This window comes from Triticum aestivum, chromosome 7A, assembly GCF_018294505.1.
Source record: "Triticum aestivum cultivar Chinese Spring chromosome 7A, IWGSC CS RefSeq v2.1, whole genome shotgun sequence".
Taxonomy (NCBI): domain Eukaryota; kingdom Viridiplantae; phylum Streptophyta; class Magnoliopsida; order Poales; family Poaceae; genus Triticum; species Triticum aestivum.
The window spans coordinates 84,208,404-84,223,304 of record NC_057812.1 but is presented as its reverse complement, the minus strand read 5'-3'; the positions used below and the strand labels follow the sequence as shown (position 1 = coordinate 84,223,304).

Genomic DNA, 14,901 nt, shown 5'->3' with positions numbered 1-14,901 from the left:
GTCTATGTATAGTACACTCACGTAGAGGTGCATGCATGCATTCCAACCTCAGTCTGGTGGAACACGTATGCTTGCTGGACTGGTCATGATTGAGTGCGTGGCTCGTCTTCATGGTTCGAGTATTTAACCGAAAAGTACCACATTTCATGAAAACATGTCTAGAAACTATCATTTTACGAATTTGTGTCGAAAACTACCATTTTTTTATTAATATATGACTAAAAACTATCATATCAGAAAAGTGCCCGATTGCCTCTTCTAAATGCCTTTCTAACACGATGGGCCCACAAGTTAAGTTGACCGTTATTATAAATGGGGCACACACGTCAACCCTCTTCTTCCTCCTCTTTTTTCTCTTTGGCATTTCTACAAACACCTCGTGTGCATCTGCAGTTCGCCTGAGATCCCGGAGATATATGCCGCCGGGATGTGCCCAAGCACCGCCGCCTCCGCGCAACTCAGCTGTGCGCTGGCCCGCGCCAGACGCATGCTCGAGGCCGAGGCTGGCCCTGATGCACAACCGCTCAAGGCACGGTGCGCGGCGTGCAGCCCGACCTCGGCGCTCGGCCTTTGCTGCTCGTCCGTGGCCATCAGCTCCGGCGAGGAGCAAAGCGACAGCCGGGGAGGCGGGGACGCGTTGAGCAGGGGCAACTCGCGTCAGAGGAATTCCGGGACGTCCTGCTTTGCCACGGACCCTTGCTACTGTCCGCCGCCGCCGCAACTTCTGCTGCTTCCCGCCGCTGCTTGTTGTTGAGCACGCACAGACCACACACATACATCAAGCATGCATATCACGATCACCATGAATCAAGCACGCACAGCATGGCAGCCTCGACGCGCTCCTGCCCGTGGCGGCGGCTAGAGGCGGCCGGCAACCAGCTCGCCTCGTCGCCCGCCGTGCCCACTACTGCTCGCCGCGTCCGCAGCGCGCCGCGCCCGCTGCTGCTCGCCTGTTCCGCCACGCGCCGCGCCCGTCGCTGCTGCTGCCGCACATCGCTGCCCACTGCATGCAGCCGTAGCTTCGCGTGTACTGTGCTGGCTTTGCATGCTAGCTTGTGTGCGTGCGCAGCCGTGCGTGTAGCCGCCGCCGTCACCGCGAGCATGTGCGCCGTTCGTGCGTGAGTGAGCGCCGGCATTGGTCGGCGGCGGAGGTGGCTTGCAGGTGCACACGAGGTATTTGTATAAATGCCAAAGAGAGGGAAAGAGGAGGAAGAAGAGGGTTGACGTGTGGGCCTTATTTGTAATAACGGTCAAAGTTAATGGTCAACCTGACTTGTGGGCCCATCCTGTCAGAAAGGTGTTTAGAAGAGGCGAATCGGGCACTTTCCCGACATGGTAGCTTTTAGTCATGGATTAGCATAAAAGTGATAGTTTTCTGTACAAATTCGTAAAGTGGTAGTTTTTGGTTAAATACTCTCATAGTTCACACACTGACATTTTATAACAAAAAAATATTGATTGCACCACAGAAAAATCAATGGAGACAGGGCATGGTGATGTTTATTTTAAAAAATGGCTGCATTGTCGAAATTAAATTCCTATGGACTAAATAATATCAAATCAAACAAACTCTGTTGATTTTTAAAAAGTTTAACTCATAAAGGTGGGAGATTGGATGTATCTCTGTCTCAAGCTATGTACAATGGTGCATTTCTCATTGTAGAAATGTAAGACCTCTACATATTTCAATATTTAAGCTTGATCCAAGAAATACTCATTGATAAGACGCGGGTTACACGGTAGAACAAAATTAATACCACTGGATTCCAATTTTTATTAAGTGAAACCACGTTGTATTGCATAATTCATAGTACTATTTTATTGTTCTAATTGTTAATCAAAATCAAACTAAAAATATTGAGATACATGGAAGTTTCACAGTGTACGGTCGATGAAATAAACAATTCATCCGATCCCATTTTGTCAAATTGTCGTATTAACGGTCGTTCATGGCCATGAACGAATGACTCGACTGTCTTGATTGTTCACACTGAAAACACCGCATTTATCATTCAGTTGGCCTAAGTAAATGGTATGCCAGCATTAGTATTATACTATTCACTGTGATGCTAGCGATGGTCGGACTCTAGCTTTTGCATACTCACATGACGAAACATACCAGAATTTTCTTTTGTGGGAAGAAATATACCAGATTTAGATCGTCAAAACTTATCTGTATGAGTTATGTTCAGCACCGACACGCTAATTCCAATTTCGTTTAACCCTCTCTTACTGGGTGAGAAAACCCAATCTGCTCCCCACATGACATTTCTTTTTCCTTCGGTGAAGCTTGCCCCAAGCTAGCTTAACCAGGAACTGTTGTTAAAGAATTAGTAAGAGCTGTTGTAATTAAACAACAACTTAGGGCGTTTGGTCTAGTGGTATGATTCTCGCTTTGGGTGCGAGAGGTCGCGAGTTCGATTCTCGCAACGCCCCATTTTTTTTCGTGCTTCGTATGTAGTCTTGTGAATTGTGATCACAGTTTCTCCAGAAATGAAACAAATCACATTGTATGCAATCTTTTCTTCTCCTCTTTCTCCTGAAGGTTGATGACACCTCGTTGATTTTGTTTTGCGGGTGAACCTCGTTAATTGAAAGGTTAGTTTATAGGAAAACGATTAGTAGAGGTTTTATACAAACGAGGGCCATGGCCGCGTCCCGTCACAAGGCCGGGCGGGCAAAATCGGGGAGCATGTGCAAAACCTAAAATACGGGCCCTATCTCACTACAAAAAACAAACAAGCAAGCAATTATAATGTATACATATCGCGCAGAAAAAATATATAATGTGTACTCCCTCCACCCGGAAATATTTTTGTATGAAAAATGGATGTATCTAGACGTATTTTAGTTATAGATATATTTATTTTATTCATTTATACTATAAGTAATTTGAGATGGAGGAAGTATGGTATAAGGTCTTACATAATAATCTACTACTACTATAAAAGTAAGAGAGGGGCAGATCCAAACAATCACATCCATCCATCATTAAAATCTAATCGCCACCCCGACCTCTCGCCCCCTCAACCTCCTCCCGCACCGTCCGCCTCGCCGCCCCGATCTCTCGCCTCCTCCTCCTCTCCCCGCGTCGTTCGCCTCGCGGCCCCGCAAACTCCCGCAACCGTTAGCCGGAGCCGCCGCTCGAGCTGCTCGGCGCTGGAGCCGCCCGCCCCGCCCCGCGCCCTTCGCCGCAGCGAGCCGCCGGAGCCACCCGCCTTTGTAGCCGCCGCAGGTCGCCGCTAGAGACGGATCCGCCCGCCCCGCCCCGCCGGCCTGTCCTTACGGGCAGGTCGCGGCACTCGGGAAGAGCGCGACGAAGGAGGAGGTCACGGAAATGACGGCGGCGATGATGGAGATAAGGTGACCTTCTCCAGGCTCGGCAATTGCAAGAGAACGACCTCGGCGAGGCCGAACAACATCAGATACATTATCCCTTCGTTGCTGCAGGTCACGTCGTGGCCCTTGTAATGGCGGCAGTTGCTGTATGCGCGGACCTGCACTCTTAAGGCACGCGAACCTTGTAATGGCGGGAGTTGCTGCGCGGACCTGCACTCTTAAGGCCGGGAACTTCTTTCTTTCCATTGACTAGCTTAACAAAATTACTGAACTCCTTCCTCTCTTCCATGTGGAGATGATCTGCAGCTCTCTGATGGATGGCAAGGCCTTCCCATTGAGTATCTGAGTTCCCTCGAGTTTCTCTTTCTTATGGTAAAGTTCAGTTTGCAGAATGATAGATTTCAGACCTTTGCTTCACACATAGTTCTGAATTTTGTTGCACGTGCATTTCTAAACTGACAACACTGAACTTGCTACATCTGGATAATATGCAAAAACTTCAGTTTGCAGAAATGGCAGATTTCAGACCTTTGGTTAACATGATGTTTCCCCCGGTATCTGGCTCTTCTACAGAATGGAAGCCTGCGTGGAGTCGCCAAGGTGGACCAGGCCAAGGAAGCTGCATGATCTGCCGACGCACCTCAACATGTCACTCAGTGCATCTTTCTCTTGTAAGTTGTAAGGCCTCCATGGAATTGTTGGCTATATGCATGGAAATTCTCTCTAATCATGTGTTGTAGTTCTGATCATCTTCCATATTTTCTTGCAAATTTACCTATTTCAACTAAGGATTAGGAATCTCTTATGAGAAATGAAAATTTTAGTTTGTGTGTATGTAGACTGGGTAGTGTGTCTGTCAGAAGCAAATTTGATGGGGTTGCACAACTGGCTCTACACCAAAATATCGTGAAGCCTGCCTCGCCATGGAGGAGAATAGCATAGTGTTGTTCAATGGGATGCACAATTTTTTGTTTGATTCATCAAGTATCCTTGGTGCTAATTTACATAGACTAGACGCATTTGCTTTTTTTCAGTGGAAGAATATACCGTAAAGGGCAGATACTAAGCTTTTGTGAAATTTTGGTTCCAATCTGTGATTTTCTTATTATAAACTGGTTGTGTCGCGACTTAAATATGGCATGACGATTGAGGATGTACTTATTATTAGGAATGAATTGTTGCTATGTAGATTTACATGCTGAAGTGAAGAAATACTCTGCCACTATGGAAAGTGTGTGCTGAAACAATTGAATACATTAGTTCAGCTGCTATGGTAGCGATGGAGACATCATGCAGCGGTTATCAGTACAGTGCAGATGATCATGTGGCCATTTTGGTTTATCTTCAGTACGATGTTTAATATCAGTATGGTTACTGTAATCTCCTAAATGATCTGTTTCTTTTTTCCTTTTGTTTTTTTATTCTGATGACTTACTAATATTTTATTTACATTTTATTTCCTGCAGCCAATTCAATCTCGTACCCTGTAATTTGGTTCGTCCGGGAGATACTAGCTGCAACTTTCCGACTTGTCAGTTGCACTAGCAAGTTTTGTAGGAGAGACTTCTTTGATGATACTATTGATGTTTTAAGGAAGACCTGGTCAATAGGGAGTTCGTTGTATCAAGGTGGTTCTGCATCCAGAGCACTTGCGCTTACATCTTAAACTACCATTTGGGGATCACTCTGGAAAGATCTGCACCAGGTAACTTCAATTTGTTTGCATGCCTACTAATTTTTTTAATTAGTATATTATGCAACTTACATTGGCTCTTGTTTTGGATTTTGAGTGCAGTCCGGAGCATTTTGTACGGTTTTGTTGTCTTCTTTTCAACATGCAATAGGCATCGGCTCAGGTAAATGTTTTTTGGCTTGTATGCAGAGGTAGTATTTGCAGATCAGACAAACAATTAGTTGAAAATCTAAATGACGAGAACACCCATTGACGATACATTTTTTGGCATTGACCACCGCCCTGTCACGATGTTGAGTCTCTAGGTTGTAGTGTGTGAGACGGACGAGAAATCTGAGCATGTCCACTTGTCCAGGTTTTGAGTACTGTCGTGTGTCGTTTGTGTTTGTTCAGTTGTGATGGCTGTGATGTGTGCAGTCTGTACTGAATTTTGGCTACAAACGCTACTATAATCTTTCATATTTTAGAATTATTAATAACCTGACATTCTTATTCATATTTTTGGTAAATGTTTGCAACTAAAATGACCGCATGAGTACCTAGGTTATGGCTTGTTAAACTAATGTTCCTTTTTAGTGCCATTTACATTACTTATAATCTTACACAGTTCATCATTCTGGATCCATTGGATAAGGTGAGCATGTTCTCCTTTAGAATTTTTTTCTGCTGTAAACCAAAATGATTGATTTTTTATAGGTATCCCTCACAGGCCACTGCAGTATCCTATTTGTTGCGCCACTACTACAAATTCATGATAGTTGCAATTCCCATCCTCCATGGATGCTCCCAGGAGGACATGGTGTCTGTGGAGGTGCAGTATGTGATTCTAACAAGGGTACATATTAAAGGTGTGAACCAAAATGATCGATTTTTTAAAGGTATCCCTCACCGGCCGCTGCAATATCATATTTGTTGCGCCACCACTACAAATTCATATAAGCAAACAGTATTGCACCCATTATTGCATCATTTAGCCATTCTTTATTTCCTCATCCAACAATGTTTCTTTGTAGTTTCATTGAATTAACAAGATAGTTTTTATAACTTATCTGTGCAGGTATATGCATAGATTGTGTCGACCACGTGTCTCCTTCATACTACTTATGTTGATGGATTAATTGGTTGAATGATACTTATCTTCTCTTCTTTTCTTTACATTTTGGTGATTACATCAAATTTGAGATGTATTTATAATGATCACATACTTGGTGTGTTTCGTTTTGCAACAACATGATTTCGGACGAATGTAAGGTTGAAGGAAGATTTTACAGATGGCAAAGGCATCAGCAAGGACATGAGACAAGAGGTAAACATTCTTCTATGTGTCCCCTCTGCTATTTTAGACTATATTGTTGAAACTGAGCAACAACAATTCAAGTTGAATTAGTGCCACCAACTTTTTTTTCGGGAAAACGCAAGAAGGGCTTGCATTTCATTGCTTTGGAAAGGAAGGGAGTCTCGGTTACAATCCTCCTAGGAGGGAATTACAGTGCCTGGGGGCACATCAGTGCACGTTCCAGGTTTGCGGCAAGATGGCACGAAGCCCTAGGGCGCCGGCTTTGGCCCAAAGGGGGGCCTCGTCTTTGATCTTGGTGAGCAAGTCGGACGTCGAGGGTTGACCTCTGTTGAAGACGCAATCGTTGCGGTGCTTCTATATCATCCATGGGACGAGGAGGGTCACGGAGGTGAGGCCCTTGCGCATGGGCATTGGGGTGTCATGTCGCGTCGTGCGCCACCAATCATTGAGAGAGATCTCTCGGTCGGGCGGGGTGCAGGGGAGTCTGAGCCAGTGCAGTACGTCGTGCCAGATCTGCCTGGCGAATGAGCAGGCGAGGATGAGGTGGTGCATGGACTCGGGGGCCTGGTCGCAGAGGAGGCACCGTGCGGGGTGCTGCAGGCCTCGGCTGGCGAGGCGGTCAGCTGTCCAGCACCGGTCCAGGCGGGCGAGCCAGTGGAAGAAACGGACGTGCGGGGGCGCCCAGTTCTTCCAGGTGAGCTTCCATGCGTCGCAGCCCATGGAACCGTTGAAGGTGGCGAGGTAGGCCGATTTGGCGGAGTAGACGCCGCTTGTGTTCCACTTCCAGATGAGGCGGTCTGGCTCGCCAGAGAGGGTCGTGGCGTTGATGGCCTGCCAGAGCTGTAGGTATTGTCCGATCTCGTGTAAGCCGATCATGCCGTGAATGTCCCATGCCCATTGGTTGGCCTGGAGTCCATCGGCAACAGTCCTGAGCTTGCGGCGACGCTTGGGAATGCGGGCGTAGAGGAGTGGCACAATCTCGCAAACAGAACGCCCGCCAATCCATCGATCTTCCTAGAAAAGGGCATCCGTGCCGTTCCCGAGCTGCATGGTGGTAGATGCGAAGAAGAAGGCACGCTCCTCGGCAGTGAACTGCAGGTCGAGGCCGGGTGCCACCAACTAACCTTGGCTTTGTTTCAAACCTTATAATCCAGTATTTCATATGCGACTGAGGCCATGGTACATGCCCTTTCAGGTAAACCAACAGAGAATTTCTCAGTGAACCTTCACTTTTAATGCAAGTTCACAGGACAACTATTGTATCTTTAAGTAGCATTTGGTTGCTTGGATGAAGCTGGATGGGAGATTGCCATCCAGCTTTTAGAAGTCCTGGTTTTATTTGTTTGGTTGGATGGACAGGATAGGATCTGTATCCCATTAAAACGAATGTATCTCCAACCAGGGAAAATCCAAGTGGTAGAAAATCTCGAGTTAGCTGAGCCACTTCTTGCCCCCACTGATTAAGCTTAAACATGACGTATATATTTCTCTTAGAGAAATATTCACTTGCGGCATTCATCGAACAACACCTTTTCTGAATCACAGAAATGGTCTTGGCCAAATGCCAGGTCGAGTCAACAATCCTCTACCTTCCATAAGCTCTTCACATGCACATACCTCTGGTTCGTGTAACATACATAATTGATGACTTCCAATAACTTTACACTGAATGATTTATTGATTCAGAAATTTATTTATGCACCACTGGTAACACTTGTATGTCACTACTGTATGTAATTACTTTATACTACCACTTGTGAGATAAAGGGTATTTTTGGACGTATTGTTCCAGTATCTCAAGATGCTATATGAGCACTCCAAGTCTAGCACCAGCATTGTTTTTGAAATAGAAGAAAACAAAAAATGGTTAAACTATCTACAAGTTTTCGAGAAGTCCACTAAAAAAACATCACAATCTCATTCTAACAATATTCTTCATTAAGTCAACTTCGGCACCATGATTTTTTTTAAAATAGAGTATGGCGTTTTTTGGGAAGATGATGAATTTTTTCAAGAAGAAAAAATGACTCCCCTTTTTATTTCCTTTGCATGTTGAATATTGCCCGATATGTTTACCACTACATGTATTGCTTAAAGGAACTAAGTTATTCTAAGAAGGTTGGTCGTGCTATTTGGAATTTCAAACATGCTTCATATATTGTATAGTGTTCAAATGAACAAATAATTGACTTATCCATTTGCAGAGCTTTGCTTTAACACAATTAACATTTCCTTGATAAATACTCCCTCCGTCCCAAAATAAGTGTCTCAACTTTGCACTAGCTTTAGTACAAAATTGTACTACTAAGCTTGAGACAGTTATTTTGGGTCGGAGGGAGTATGATTTGATTGCAAAATCTGATATGCGAGACGCTATGGAGATGTGATCTTAGGATGTTGAAAAAGATGGCATCTAAGTTCTTCAAGCGCTTTCAGAAGTAGGGCTCCAATGAAAATAAGAATTGGTACTTCAAGATGGAATTTATTCTGCTCGATAAGTAGATGGAATTTATTTTCTCTCTCAAAGAAATTAGATGGCATTTCTTCATTTTGAGCACCTACTGCTTTTGTGTGTATATTGGGTTGATTTTCAAGATGTGATATTCATTTATGAAGTAATACAAACTTTGTTTCAAAGTTCTACACCTGCCCGTGAGCATGCGAAGTTAAGCAGAACATAGTTTGTAATGATCCAGTCAGAGCGAAATTTAAGGCAATGGCTCTGCTGATAGGTGGCACTGTTATCCTCACCGCCCTTGCTCTTGGATCATCACTCAAGCATATCTTTGCGTGCGTGTATACACTCACAAATGATGAACTAGGCAATCTAATAGATATCGTGGATTGATGATATTTCCGTTATCATTAATTTCCTTAATAAAAAGATATAGTTGATTTGAATAAATTTTAATGATACTATTTTTATCAGCTAGCAGTTGTAAGAAAGTTCTATGCCTTAACAAACGTTCTATGCCTTAACAAACGTTGAGATCATGGTGCCATTGATATATTCTACGTGAGGTTGCCTTTTTCAGTGATAAAAAAAAATTAATCTTCTTTAACAACCAATCAGAACATCTAATGGATGAAACAACATATATTACTGTCTGTATGCAACAACATGACCACAACTATGTCAACTTGAAAAACAGTGTGTCCCCATTTAACTTAATACTTTTTTTGGAACATTTATTTTGTATTTGTGTGAAATCAACTTTGATCAAGGTTTAAGACGTGCATTGCACGTAAGCTTACTAGTTGGGTATAAAAAAATCATACCTATAATGCATGGAAGCCGTGAGATGGTGAGGACACCTGAATGATGAAACTGTCGCGGTCGCAGATAAATCGGACGTCCCGTTTTCAATCCAGGAGCGGCATAAGGATTGCCGCCGAACCGCATATTGATCCTGCTGTTTTGTGATCGAAGAACGAGAAAAGAACCAGCAGCGATCGCGTGCGCGTGGGATCGAGACTCGAGAGCAGCGGCCTCGCGGGGCAATTCCTAAGAGCAACTCTATCAGATCCTGCAAAAATTTGACCCGCAAAACGCGTTTGCGGTTTCACGAAAATCGCGTTTGCGAGTCGAAAACTAGCGCGGCCAAATAGAACCCGTATCTAAACCTGCATAATTTGAAAAAACACTTTCGAAGAAGAAATTACACAAACATAGTTCATCACATACTACACAATTCATCACATGGTCAACAAACTACAAGCATAGTTATACTACATACTACGTTAAACTAGTACTAGAGGGGTCGGATCTAACGGCGACGAGGTTGCGGCAAATGGACGACGCCATGGAGGAGCCGGACGCTCAATCCTCCTCCCGCGGAGCTGCACAGGTCGACGTACTTCGCCGCCTGCTCCGCGCGGATGCGGGGCAACTCCTCGGCCTTCTCATTGGCGGCGATCGCCTGCCGCCACTTGAGGTCTACGATCTGCTCGGCGTGGCGATGGCGGCCGCGACGGCGTCGATGTCCGCGACGTAGTCCTCGGGGCAGACGACTCCGCGACGTAGGCCTCGGGGCCGCCGTTTCGCTCCGCTGGAAGCTCGCCGGCGGCGACAGGCCGTGGTTGGGCCATTTTCGGGCCCCGCGCTTCCGCGCGACACCGGACCGGACGCGTCGCTCGCGCTTCAGGTCCCTTCCGCCGCCGGATTTGCTGCCAGAGCCGCGTCCAGAGCTCCACATGCGGCCCCACATGGCGGTTGGAGGCGGGGCGGGTGGTCGCCGGCGGCGAGGAATGTGGAGGGGGGAAGGGGAATCGGGTGGCTCATGGCGGCGGGGGATAGGATTTGAACCCGCAAAAGGGTCGCGGAACTGCAGTTATACTATTTGGGGCGTGCGGTTTGCGGGCTGCGGCAAAAATTTTTGCGGGACAGGCGAGTATGCGGGCTCTGTTCTGGCCGGGAAATTGGGCCGAGCCCGCATACTCGCTAGAATTTTTGCGGGACGGGCGTTTTTCGGGGTCTGCTAGATCAGTTTCTCTAAGAGCATCTCCAACTTGGGCGCGCAAAAAAAGCGTTTACATCGTTATTTACGGGAGTTTTTGCGTGATGTGGGGCGCTGGCTCCAGCGGCCGCTGCAAAATAGAGCGCGCGTGACCCGTTCCAGCAGACGCATTATTTTTTTACTACGACTCAATACACATATAGACATAGATAGATAAAAACAAATAGATAGATAGAGTAAACTGTAAAATAGTACATAGATAGATTAAATGATAGAAAAAAAATGATATATAGATAGTGTGTAGATAGTTCATAGCCTCCTCCTACGATACATAAAATGATAGATAAAAAACTACTCGTCGTCCTCCTTTGACTCGGACTCCACCTCGGTGATGTCCTCCTCCGACGTCACAATGAAGGCGTCAACGTACCGATCATCTTTGGAGTCTCAGGACGACGCTGCTCCTAGCTCGATGTTGAACTGAGCGGCCGCCTTCCGCGTACGTCGGTCCTCGCGATAGGCGGCTCGCTCCGCCCTCCTCTCCTCCCTCATTTCCGCGAAGAACTGCTGCTCGTTGATGACGTCCTGCAGGAAGCGTTGGCGCGACAGCGCCATGGCTTTCTCGTCCATCTCGGCGAGTCTGAGACGGCGCTCCTGCCTCCGGTTCTCGCGACGATCCTCGTCGGTGAGAAGTCGTGGTGGAGGCGCCCGCTCCTGTGCCATCTCCTGCGTCGGCACCTCCGGGATGTTCACGTCCACGCGCCACGCCGCCGCGTCGTACACGCGGGCGGCCTCGTGGGCGGTCTCAAAGGTGTCGAGGCCAAGGCGCACGTCGCAGGACCGAATCTCGGCGAAGAAGGAGCCGGACGAGCGTGGGCTTACGCCACGGTAGCCCGAAGCTCTCCAGCGGCGCGGCCGCATGGTGGAGCGTCGGCGGCGAGGCGAGAAAGCGGCAGAGGAAGTGATGAAAGAGCGACAGAGGGCCCGTGGCGAGGTGGAGAGCGATGGAACGGCGAAGCGGCGTGCCAAATCTAGCACGCAGCCGGCCGCTTTCTCCCTCGCGCACAATCATTTCCCGCGCGCCTGAGTTACCCGCCTCCACTGGAGCGCGCGAAACTGTACCGCGCGCGTTAAAATCGCATTTTACCGCGCGAGCGTTTTTTACAGCCGCTGTTGAAGATGCTCTAAACGGCGCTTCGCTTCGTTTTAGGTATTCATGCAAACTGGCGCACACTTTCTTCTTTCTTTTTTCGTTCCCCCTTTTTCTTCGAATGATTTCGTTCGTTTTTCCTTTTTTTTTCTTGGAACTTTGTTCCAGTTTTTTTTATCTTTTTATCTTTTTGCTAAATGCTAACTTTCTCTTCATATTTGTGTTTTTTTATTAAAATCGAAGATTTTTTTAAAATTCGATGATACTTTTTTCAAATTCAATGAACTTTTTTCAAAAGGGATGTTTTTTAAAAATTCAACGACCTCTTTTCAAAATGCATGAACTCTTTTCAAAATGGATGAAATTTATTACAATTTTGATTAATTTTTGTCAAATCTGATGAACTTTTTTGGAAATTCGATGATCAATTTTTTAAAGTCAATATTTTTTCTAAAATTATATGAACTTTTTTCAAAATGGATGAACTTTTTTCAAATGCGATGAACTTGTTTTCAAATTTGATGAACGACTTCCAAAGGTGATGAACCTTTTTCCAATTTTGATGACTTTTTTTCGAATGGATGATCTTTATTTCAAATTTTATGAATGATTTTCAAAGTCAATGAACTTTTTTTTCCATAAAAATCATGAACTCTTTGCAGATTTACATTTTTTAAACTATTATGAAGTTTTGCAAAAGTCAAAATACAATGGTCAGATGGTCAACCAGCCAACTAGTTTTTTTTTTGACAAAACGAAGCAGCAGAAGCGAGCGAGGGAACTCCTAAAAAAAAGAGCGTTCGAGCGCCTCGTGCATCGATCGGTAGTTTTTGCTGGGCCGGCTCAATAGTGTGCCCTTCGAGCGCCAGTATGCCAAAGCGGCGCTGAAAGCGGGAGCTCCTAAGCCGCGCCTTTAGCGCCCGTAACGCGTACTGGCGCCCACGCGCTGCCTACCTGGGCCTGGCCCAACAAGGCCGACGCGCCTGTGCAGTGAAATTAACTAAAAAACAGCAATAGGCGCCCCTCCCAGGATTCGAACTAGAGACCCTGTCTTCCAGTACAAGTGTGCCTAACCACTAGAACAACTTAACTTTGGTATTTTATTGAAGCGCCAAAAGTATAAGAACGCGCGGCCGAGCTATTAATAACGCAATTTTATGAATTATTTACATTAAATTCGTGAATTTGAATAGGTTCATCATTTTTGAAGAAAGGTCCACAAAATGAAAAAAGTTCATGGAGTTTGGAAAAAAGTTCACCAATTTGAAAATAGTTCATCGACTTTGAAAAAAAGGTTCATCGATTTGAAAAAAGTTCATCCATTTTGAAAAAAGTTCATCGAGTTTGAAAAAAGTTCATCAAATTTGGAAAAGAGTTCACCGAATTTGAAAAAAGTTCATGGAATTTGGAAAATAGTTCACTGATTTGAAAATAGTTCATGGACTTTGAAAGAAAGGTTCATCGATTTGAAAAAAGTTCATCCATTTTGAAAAAAGTTCATCGAGTTTGAAAAAAGTTCATCAAATTTGGAAAAGAGTTCACCAATTTGAAAATAATTCATCGAGTTTGAAAAAAGTTCATCAAATTTTGAAAAGAGTTCACCAATTTGAAAATAGTTCATCGAGTTTGAAAAAAGTTTATCAAATTTGGAAAAAGGGTTCACCGATTTGAAAATAGTTCATCGACTTGGAAAGAAAAGGTTCATCGATTTGACAAAAGGTTCATCAATTTTGAAAAAAAGTTCACTGATTTGAATTAAAGTTCACGAATTTGAAAAAAGGGGTTCACACACTTAGCAGAAGAAGAAAGGAAAAAAGAAGAAGGAAAAAACCGAACAAAATCGTTCGTAAGAAAAAACATATAGAAACAAAAGGATGAAAACCTCTGACGCAACACAAACAGGTAAGGTGGTTTAGTGGTTCTGGCAGCGTGCTTGTATGAGGGAGGTCACTAGTTCGAATCTTGCCCAACACTAGCAAATTTTTGCCTTTTTAGAAGAAAAAAAGGAGAATGGGCCGGCCCAGTTCGGCGGGAGGGTGTGCGCCCGATTGCATAAATAACTAAAACGGGCGCTATAAGCGCCGTTTAGGAATTGCCGCTGAAAGCGCTGGTTAGGAGCTCCTGGCTCGCGCCATGGAGCCAACGGCCATGGAGGTGCGGATGACCTCGGCCCCCCGCTGGCAGGAGCGATCTCATTCTCGTTTCTATTAGGTTCAACGTCTTGGGGATGTGTGGCAGCGGCGATGTCCTTTAGAAGGAATAATGTCTTTCACCTTCTATCCCCGTTTCGATGGTGCATCTAGCTTCGTCGGAGGGATGTGGAGGTGAGTCTCCGTCGGATCTCACGAGATTCAGTCGTTGCTAGTGTTCAGTGGATCTGTTTGGATCCGGTCTTCACTCGTCTTTGTTTGGATGTTTATAGGTTTGTTCCTTCCGATCTATAACTTTCTTCATCGATGATGATTCCTGCTCTGGTGCACTGGTCCAATGGGGCCTTAGCTCGATGGCTTCCCGACTATCTACTACAAGAATGTTTGTCCGGCTCTGACGAGGGATGAGGCGATGAGGGTGGCTCGCCTTCGGCTCGCTCTAGTCCTTGTACTCGTCGCTAGGTGCTCGACGGACCTAGTTGTAATTTTTATTATCTCTCTGGCGTTCTTTGTACTGCCATGATTGAAAATGAGTAGGTTGGAAGTTTTTCGTAAAAAACAAAAGATATCGGAGGTAATACAGTATTAATTAGTATCACACATTTGATGGGTTGCACGATGTAATATTCCATTTTTTGTAAGAAAACTTTCGATCTATTCATCAACTGTCAAGATAGTACAAAGAACACTAGAAGTAAAATTTACATCCATGTCCACAGACCACCTAGCGACGACTACAAGCACTGAAGCGAGCCGAAGACGAGCCGCCGTCATCGCCCCTCCCTCGTTGGAGCCGGGCAAACATTGTTGTAGTA

The 14,901-nt window shown here is 45.2% G+C and overlaps 1 non-coding gene across 1 annotated transcript; it reads left to right on the top strand.

Annotated features, from left to right (window-relative positions):
- The first annotated feature begins 2,364 nt into the window (after positions 1–2,364).
- TRNAP-UGG (transfer RNA proline (anticodon UGG)) lies at positions 2,365–2,436 on the top strand. Its single transcript has one exon. It is a non-coding gene; the product is annotated as a tRNA-Pro (tRNA).
- Positions 2,437–14,901: the final 12,465 nt, after the last annotated feature.